Below are 10,301 nucleotides of genomic sequence, written 5' to 3' on the forward strand. Positions count from 1 at the left end.
TTTTTCAGTCAATTAAATGATCTGGATGATTCCAAAGACTGTGTGGTATTTTGCAGATTATAAAACAGAGGAAGCAGAATCACATCTAGCGATGTTTACCCAGGAAGTAACAGAACAAGTAAACAAAGCCATAGATGTCAAGCAGTCCATTGAAGAGTTGCAACAGGAAAACCAGGAAATGACTCAAACATACAGGGCAATAAAGGTGATGTCAAGTTAAATTTTAATTCATTTATTTCACGGAGTACTACTCAAAACTTATGTAGATCTATATTTCCTTAGATAAAAATTCACAGTGTGCTATATGTATATGAAAATATGTGTAGATGTTATATATGTTTATACATTTACACAAAGTAGTTGTGATAGTTTTGGGGCAATTAAAAATAATATTTTTCTTTATGACTCTCTATGTCTTTAACTCTTCTCTATTAAAAACTTAGGTTAGGTGCTCGATTCGGCAGTACATAGACTAAAGTTGGAACGATACAGAGAAGATTAGCATGGCCCCTGCACAAGGATGACACGCAAATTCGTGAAGCGTTCCATATTTAAAAAAAAAAAAAAACAACTTAGGTTGAAAAAGCTTTAATTAGCCTGAAACCCAAGTAGTTAAAACTGTCTCCCATAGATTTCACCATTTCTTTCCATCCTAGTATAGAAACCCAACACTGTTCTGACAAAAACCTGCACTGTATTTTAGGATTTAAATTGTCATCTGTGCTCAGTACAGAAAACTCCTGATTTGATGGTGTTTTTCTTGCTACTGTTTCTCTCTCTCTCTCTCTCTCTCTCTCTCTCTCTCTCTCTCTCTCTCCTTTTGCTTATTACTTAATAAACTCACTCAAAACCACAGTGTAGTAATCTCAACCATCTTCCAATCTGTAAAGAACAAATGTCAGGTGTATCACTACAGATAAGTACACATTCTTTTAAAATATTGGGAAGAAAAACTCAAACAAGGACTAATGACATGACCAGGGACTACACACACACACACACACACCCATATACACACACAGACAGATCAATCCTACCAGCAACCAATAAAACACAAAGAGCAACAATGAGATTTTATGCCTCCAATGGCCAGGCACTGGTAAAGCAGAAGCACACTGGTGATTAAAGTACAAGTTGGCACATAACCTGGAAAACCTTAAGTCATGCAGCCATGTTGAAAATTTGTAAATCTTTTTACCCAGTGGTTACATTGTTTCCCTCAGACTTGGGGGAAGTTTGTACCTGTAGCTCAGGAGATGTGTCCAAGAATACCCACAGATGCTGTTTGTGGACCTTTGTTTGTAATCTCTTGAGTACTGTGTGGAAGTGTCACCTGTCAATAAAAAAGCCTTTGGCCTATTAGCTTAGGCAGGAAATAGGAGGTGGGACTTCTGGCAGGGAGAGAGGATTCTGGGTAGAGTCAGGTTTGGGAAGGGGTTACCCTGAATGCTGATGAAGAGGGTCGCATGAACCTGAGGAGAAGAAACTAGCTACACGGCAGAACTTAGAATAAACCAGATAATTGAGTTATGAACGAATGGGACTGAGCCAAAGCTTTAAGCTTAGACATTGATTCATAAGTAATTCAGTCTCAGAGTCATTGTTTAGGGAACTTGGGTGTTGGTGGAAAAGCCCATGGTTACAGTGTTTATGACAGTCCCAAACAGGAATCAAAGCCCATGTTCAGCAGGAGGAGGAGCTGTAGGGAATTCATGCTACAGAATCCCGCACTTGAGGGAAAAAAAATGAGAGACAGACACACCATGAAAGCAAAACACGGAGTGGTAAAGCTAGTTCCAGAAGGCTGTGGATGAAGCTAAGCAGCATACTTTTAGAGAAATAAAGATATGTACTAAAGCATCATGGAAAGCAAGAGAGTGATGGACAGAAGTACAGACTGATGGAGAGGGGGCTGGCAAGGGGCTGCCTGGGCACAGCCGTGGAGTGTCTGCCTGCTCTCTTGTACACTGGTGGTGATCGCTGGGGTTGCTCGTCAGAGAGGAGAATCATGGACAACGCTTATGATCTCAATCTGGGTAGTTAATAATATAAGTGTTTTCACATGTAAAAGAATTAACAAAACAGAGCAGAAATCCCAGCATTCATGAGTCTGAGACAGGAGGTTCATGTGTTCAAGGCCAGCCTGGGCTACATAGTGAGATCCAGTCTCAAAAATTAAAAAAAGATATTGGGCTGCTGTTCTGGTTAGTCTTGTCAACTTGACACAGGTTAGAGTCACAGGGAAGAGAGACCTCTACATGCAGAACTGCCTTCCTCAGACTGGCCTGTAGACAAGTGGGTGTGGGTAGTTTCTTGATCGATTGATGTGGGAGGGCACAGAGTACTTTGAACATAATGTGCTATGTGGTACTGGAGTGTATACGAAAGCATGCTGAACACCCCATGGCAAGCATGTCATCAAGTCCTGCTTGAGCTCCTGCCTTAGCTTCCTCCGTGATGGGATTAAGATGAAGGAAACACCTTGCCCTGCAAGGTGCTTTTGGGTGGCGCTTTACCCCAGCAACAGAGAATTTAACCAGAGCATCTGGGAATACGGCTCAGTGGTTACAATGCTTGCTATTCATGTCAGAGGACCAGGGTTCAGGTCCCTACATAGCAATGCAGTTCCAAGTCCAGCCTGGAAAGGCAGAGATGGGAGACTTGGAGAAAGCTGGCTGTGCAGACTAGCTGTATTAGGGAGTTCCAAGTTTGAAGGAGAAAACTGTTTTGGAAAGACAAGGGTGGAGGAGCAGTTGAAGAAGATCTCCCATATCAGCTTCTGTCCTCCACATGCACTCTGGCACACACCAGAAACATGCTCTCTCGCATACACACACACACACACACACACACACACACACACACACGCATGTGCACACACACATACACAGACACTCACACAAATGCACAGTCTCACACATACACACACATACGCACACATACGCACACATACGCACACACACACACACACACACACACACACACACACACACACACACATGCACACAGGAAAGGAACAACACGGGGAAAAACAGCTGCCAGTAGAGAATGTGACTCCTCATCTCAGGCCATCCCCCACCACCCGCCCACTAGAAACCATGTCATCTTTGGCAAGCCACTTAGCCTCACCCGTGTCATTTTTAAATAAATGGTTTTAACAAAGCCAGCCTTACCTTTTCATAGGATTGCGTGGGGATCAAGTATGCTTGAAAGGATTCAGTGCTTTATTAATGAAAGGCAGTGTCCACAGGCAATATAGTTTTCCATATGTGAACTCAAAAGGTTTATCTGTCCAAACTAGTGTTCACAACCCACATGATGAGAGGTGAAAATGATCAATTTAATCGCGCTCCTTTCTGCCCCCGACAGCCCAGCTTTCTGTAGAGCTGCTAGCCAAAGGCTGTCTGAAGCTGTTAGCAGGAGAGGCCCAGCTGGCCTCGGGGAGTTTCAGCCTTGGAATTAGAAGAAATGGTTCTGAATCTGGCTTTGTCCCTGCCTCACTGAGGTGCTGGCGACTGGCTTCCTACGTGCACGCTTGGATGTCTGAATGGAGATCTCCCTCATCCTTCATGCCCACCTAGGTGCACGGGAAGCATCAGGCACTCCCCGTGTCCAGCAAACCCTGGGTATTCACTCAAACTGATGGCTCTCTTCCAGGTAGGGGATGGCCTGCTCTGCCTTTCAGCTTTGGCGTGCAGGGGGACCAGTTGTGAGGCAGAGAACATGTGCTGAGTCTCTCACTCCTCTGTGCCTCATGAACCCTGCTCAGTAGCAAGAAACCCGACCAGGGTGGTTGCTAGTGCTTTGACCATATGCTAACATGAAGTACAAGGTTAGGTAAAGGCACTCGTCCCCAAGTCTGACAACCGGAATTCAGTCGCCTGAACCACATGGAGGAAGTAGAGAACCAAGGCCTGAAAGTTGTCCTCTGAGATCACATACACATCTTGGTATGACAATTTACACATGCATGCGCGCACGCATACACCACGTGCATGTGCACATTCACACAAATAAATTTGATAAAACATTTTAAACGCAGAGACATGCAAAAAAGTTGACAGAGCCAATGAGTCCCAAGATCTATGACTGGTCAGGTGTTGTCTCTGCACTGGTTTTGCAATCCCAAGAGGCCCGTGAAACTACCTTGATGTAGTCTTAACTGCCTTCCTCTTCTGGCTAATTTGAACATCTTTTAATGCATTTATTAGATATATTAATACCCATGGCATGCCTTTTGTATCTTTTACTCATCTTCTAATTGGCTTAAAAAAATTTTTTTTATTGTATGGATGTGCACACACATATGTATGCTTTTCTCTCTCTATTTCTCTCTCTGTGTTTCTCTCTCTCTCTCTCTCTGTGTTTCTCTCTCTCTCTGTGTTTCTCTCTCTCTCTCTCTCTCTCTGTGTTTCTCTCTCTCTCTCTCTCTCTCTCTCTCTCTCTCTCTCTCTCTCTCTCTGTGTATGTGTGTGTGTGTGTTTGTGTGTGATAGCCACTGGTGTTGGTCTGCAGGCACTATCTACCTTTTGAGACATTGGCCCAGAACTTTGCCAAGTGGTCTAGGCTAGCTGACATGTGAGCTTCCAGGAATCCACCTGCCTCCAACATGTCTCACTATTGAAGAGAACACAAGTGTGCACCATTACACCCAGCATTTTGAACATGGGTCCTGGGAATCTAATATTAGTTCTTCATGCTTTTGGAAGCAAGTGCATCTAACAGCTATCTCACCAGGCCCTACCAATTGATTTTTGAGAGATGTAAAATGTCTAGATGCTCATCCTTGTCTGGGTGTTGTGCAGATGCCTTCTCCACATCTGCAGCTGTTGCCTCCTCTCTCTCCATATTGCATTTTGAGGAATGGGAACTTTTATGCATGATAAAGTTCAGTTTATTAAGTTCTCCTCACTTGCCAGGATCCTTTGGCTGGCTCACCTCTAATGCCTCCCTGAAACAATGTTCTGTCCTGAATTTGCCAGCTCATTTCTGTACATTCCCAGAGAATATAACTCATGTGAGACGCCAACAGATTTCCCGAATGTTGCCTGGCATACAGTAGGTGTTCAGCATGCAATTTCCAGATATTCCAGCAAGTCTCACAGTGTGGGGGATCTTTGTTGGTTCTTTAGTCTTAAGAGCTCCCTTTGCAATTAGAGCCACCTCCATCCTCATCCTGTAGACAGTTCTACCCTCTTGGTTTATTTTCTACTTTGTGATGTTTTACCAGTCTTCCATTGAGAGCATCCTTTGATAACCAAGTGTAGAAGAATGAAATTGGAGTCATATCTATCACCCTGTGCAGAAATCCACTCCATGTGAATCAAAGATCCCCAGTGCAAAGCCAGGACTGTTAAAACCGCTTGAAGAAAACTCAGGCAGGACCCTACAAGGACAGTATAAGAAGAACTTTCAGAATAGGACTCCATTTGTTCAGGAATTAAGGACAATGGCTGACAAATGGGACCTCACAACATTGAGACACGTCTGTAGAACAATGGAAACAATCTAATGAATGAAGGAGATGCTCACAGGGTGGGAAAGAACTGTGGACAGTTATACATTTGTGAGAGGACTAATGTCTAAAATGCCCACAGAACTCACAAAGCAAAGACTCGAGCAGGCTTGTGGCTCAGCTGACAAAAACAGGCTATAGATCTGAACACAGGCCTCAAAAGAAATAGAAGAGAGCAAGAGTCACGGCTGAGCGTGTCATCATTCTTAGCGACATAGACACGTTAACTAAAGCAGCTTTCAGATTTCATCTCCCCACAGCCAGAATGGCTAAGATGGAGAACCTAACTGACAGCAACAGCCGTCTGGGTGCAGGGATAATGGACAGTTGCTCAGTGATGCTGAGAATGTCCCTTAATGTGGCCACTCTGGACGTCAACGCAGCGATCCCTCAAAATGCTAAAAATAAATCTACAACATGACTCAGCTAACACTGCTCCTTGGCATACGTCCAAAGCACCGGCCTCCTACTCCACAGACACTTGCTCGGCCATGCTCTAGTCACAGTATCCAGGAAGTGGAAACAACCCACGTGTCCTTCAATTGATGAATGAAAGATGAAAATGGGGTACATAGACCCAGAGGGATGTTATTCAGCTATGAAGAAAATCGAAATAAAACATTTGCAGGTAAATGAATAAAAGCAGAAAATCCGCTGAGTGAGGTAACCCAAATGCAGAAAGAAAAATAACACGTTTTTAAGAATCTGTGGAGCTTAGCTCCCGATCCTCAGATGCCAGGAACGGAAAAAGGGACAGTACAGGTAAGAGACGAGAGTGGGCAGGTGCCAGCAAGGATTGGCTCAAAGGTCCAAGCGTTGGTACTGGGCCTTCAAAGGCCTCTGTCCTGAAGTGCTCACCCATTTATAACTTGAACTTTATCACTCCTCTACTCAACAAGGATGAGCTTGTTAGCACACATGCACGCCCTGTTCACCCCTACTGTAAATGCAGCGTGACAAGATGGGCTATGAAGGAAATCAGGAAGAGAAACACTCACCAGCCCAGCGCAGAAAAACAAGCGACAGGAAACAACCAAATGAACTCAACAGAATCACAGAGTTTCCTGCAAATGGATTCATAAATATTGAGGATGTTGTCTTATCTTTCAGGCCAATTTCTAAATGAAACTTCAATTTTAATCTGATTTGATACACAAACATAAATATTACTCATATTAATGGGGTATCACGCAATGACAACGCATGCAGGCATCACGTGCAACCCCGGAAGCAGCTCAGGAAATCCTTCTACCTTAGCGTCCTGAGGGCTTCCCCAACTCATCGTTAAATCATCCTTGCTTGCCTTATTTTGCTAGAAGAATGGTTTCATTACCCTGAGCACAACCAATGCAGACACTGCGGATGATACTTGTGTACCGTGCATCTCAGAAAGCTTGAGGAGAGGATTCGAACGCTTCTGCCACACTGATGTTTACGTTTGCAAAAACTCCTTCAAGACTGCCGGTCATCGGCCAGACAACTGGAACCATTTTGATTCCATTTTGATTCTCGGGGGTTTCTCTGAAAGCCACAACAGGATATAAAACAATCAGAGTGTCTTGGGCAGGGCATTGCTTATTTTGTATGCTTCTGGGTTGATTTTGGAAGTGATCTGTGACCCAGAAACGCAAAGGACAGTGTGGGCTGCCTTTCATCAGGGAATTCACCATCTTCTCTCGGAGCTGTTGGGCTGTACCCACCAGGAATGTTTTTGAAGTGGTATCCTTATTAAAAATCTCAAACCCAGAAGACGCCATAGGAGCAGAACATTGCAAATCACTCCTGTTTACTTAGGCTGGGTAATACCACTGTGCTGGCAGGGGCTCTATTTTTTTAGTTTGGAGTTGATCCCTTGAAACCAGAGCTAGCCTCTTCAGATGTTCAATCAGCAAGTGATTTGGTGAGTGCTCATGTGATATATTGCTGGACTTGGGAGTGTGCACGACGAACCTCTGCCCTAGAGTCGTGTCTCACACACACACACACACACACACACACACACACACACACACACACACGTCTGTGTTAGTATGTGCATGACTGTGTGCATGTGCCTGTATCTCTGTGTGTGTGCATGTGCCTGAACCTGTGTGTGTGCATGCTTGTGTGTGTGTACATATGTGGTGGTCAAAGGACAACCTCACATGCCTTCCCCATTTGCTTGAGACAGGGTTTTCCGTTGACCTGACTGCTGCTGAGCAGGCTAGACTAGCTGGGTTAGAGAGCTAGGGATTCTCCTGTTTACATCTCCTCTCATCTCTAGGAGTACAGACCTATCTCACAGGGCATAGCATTTCTATTTCACTTCTGGGCCCTTACACACTGAACCATCTTACAGCCCATAGCTTATAGTTTTATAGGAAAAATTAATGTGTAATCAAAATTGTTGTGTAGTCATAGAGATTTCCTTAGGGAAAGGAATCAGTGAGAACTGAGTTACTGGGGTAAAGAAATGAGAGACCCAAGTGTATAAGACCACAATGCTCTGGCCCTGATCTAAACTTCTCTTTCCCTTTTTCCCATGTAGGTTTGGAAGGCATGTGATGTACAGGCTGAGAGTTATACGACATAAGAACTCCAGTGAAGTGCTGATCGGTGGCTGCAACGTTTTGCACTGAAGGAAGCAGTGCTCAATTGTTAGGATTATTTTAACTAGGTTAAAAAAATATACATAGGACTACATCCCAAGACAGCGCTTACAAGACAGCATGAAGGAGTGTTAGCTTGCAACATCTATTTCTTTGCTTGGCTGTCCCTGCTTTGGAAGACGCTGCTTTCCAGGATGGAATTATTGGTACTGAGTCATGTATATGAAGATATTATAGCAGCGGTCAGAACCTTGGAGACAAACCTTCATTTCCATCCATAGTGGGACTGTTGGAGTGTTTGCAACACATTTTACTGCAGCTGTGAGAAGCATATCTGTTGTCCAGAAGGGCACTCACTGTCTGTTGTTTAGGAAACCCATCCTAAACTTGGAGATAAGACAAAACGTTTGGCTCCTGCTCTAGCGTTGTCTAGTCAGTCTGAGGCTGTCCTGCCTTTCTCCCAAGTGCTAAGGCACTTGGCTTCATCATTGCTTACAGTGGATTAAGGCCAATCATCTTATGGCTTGGTAAAAAGCTAGAGGCTACCCTGTGGGACTCTAGGAAGAGATTAAATTTATTAGTTTTTTTTTTCTGTATGGTAAAGAAGATAACCCAAAGTTATGACTTTATTTCCCTGTAGGGAAGTGACCAACTTTACATTTAATCTAGTACTAATGAAGTATTCACATTTCACCATTTATATAAATCCAATTCTGAAGTGCTTATAATGGTTAATATCTGTGTGGAACTTTTTATTTTTAGTTGTTTTGATGGGTTTTAATGATTTTTAAATAAGAAAAAGCAAGTTATTGCGAATATGCTTAGTTTGTTCAATCATATAAAAATCCCTACTTATATGTCTTCATGTGTTTGCATGTGTGGACACACAAATGGGCAAATATAGAGCATCAGTATTAGTCTTGTTATCGTAGGGGAAAGCCTACTAGGGAAATATACCTATTTATACTTTGCTCTCTCACATTTTAAAAAAAAAGTTTATTTTTATTTTATGTATGTACTTTTTTTTGGTCTGCATGTATATATGTGCATCACATGCATGTCTGGTGCCTGAGAAGGTCAGAAGAAGATGCTGGCTCCCCTGGAACTGGAATTGGTTGTGAGACACAGTGTGGGTCTTGGGAACTGAACCCTGGTCCCTTTTAAAAGCAGCCAGTGCTCTTAACTCTAATATAACTCTCCAACCTCCATCTCTTTTTGTCATATCTATTTCATCTCTCTTATATGAAATCTATTTCTCTATGAGTGCAGATATACGTCTATAGATATAGTATATGTTAATATAGTGCCCTATTTTGAAAATTATCCCCAAGATCGCAATCCTATAAAGCAGGCAGTCTAAAGAGAGCATCAGGGGGATGTCTAAGATCCTTTATTCTCCCTCATGCATAGATCAAGAAGCCACTTCTTTGCATTTATTCCCTAGAGCCCAGGTGGTACTGCTTAAACCACACTCTAGACCTTGATGGTGGCACCAGGCAGAGATGCCACCAGTTTAAATGACTAGATTGCAGGAAGCTTTAACCAAAGTGACTCTTAGTACTTTTGTCTCCTGCTGCCCAGGTAGTAGGGGCTCATCATGAAAATTCCATGAACTTCAGACAGCAGAGCAGAGTTGAGTTCTCCTTGTACACTAGGTGGTGGTGAGCTGATTTATATTCTTTTTGGTAAGGGCACATTAGAGTAATAGCAAAGTGGATGGGGCCTTGGGTAGTCTCCTTTGTGTTACAAATTCTTCAGTAGGTCTTGCACGTGTCAGACTCACCAGCAAGAACAACGCTGCAACAGGATCCTTCTGTACACGTTTATTGGGAGAGCTTGATTGCAGAGGTGAAGAGACCCAAGCCCAGAACTGGTGCTGCTTATATAGGCCTAGGAGAGGCGTGTCTAACACCCGGATTGGTTATGCATGGGTTATGCTTACCACCTCATTTGCATGTCTCACATCTGATTGGTTAACTTCTCTCAGTACCTTGCAGAGCCTCATTATCATACCTAATTTGCATGTCTCTCATCTGATTGGTTAACTCTCTTAGTACCTTGCAGAGCCTCATTTTCATACCTCATTTGCATCTCTCTCATCTGATTGGTTAACTCTCTCAGTACCTTGCAGAGCCACATTATCATGCCCGGGCCAGGCAGTGACTTGGTGAAAACCTTTACTGTATATATACACATTG

At 43.4% G+C, this 10,301-nt stretch overlaps 1 non-coding gene across 1 annotated transcript; it reads left to right on the forward strand.

Annotated features, from left to right (window-relative positions):
* Nucleotides 1-448: 448 nt before the first annotated feature.
* On the forward strand, nt 449-555 carry LOC115030833 (U6 spliceosomal RNA). The gene has a single exon (XR_003836393.1). It is a non-coding gene; the product is annotated as a U6 spliceosomal RNA (small nuclear RNA).
* Nucleotides 556-10,301: the final 9,746 nt, after the last annotated feature.

The sequence above is a fragment of the Mus caroli genome, unplaced genomic scaffold (assembly GCF_978045245.1).
Source record: "Mus caroli unplaced genomic scaffold, Mus_caroli_1 scaffold_3, whole genome shotgun sequence".
NCBI lineage: Eukaryota > Metazoa > Chordata > Mammalia > Rodentia > Muridae > Mus > Mus caroli.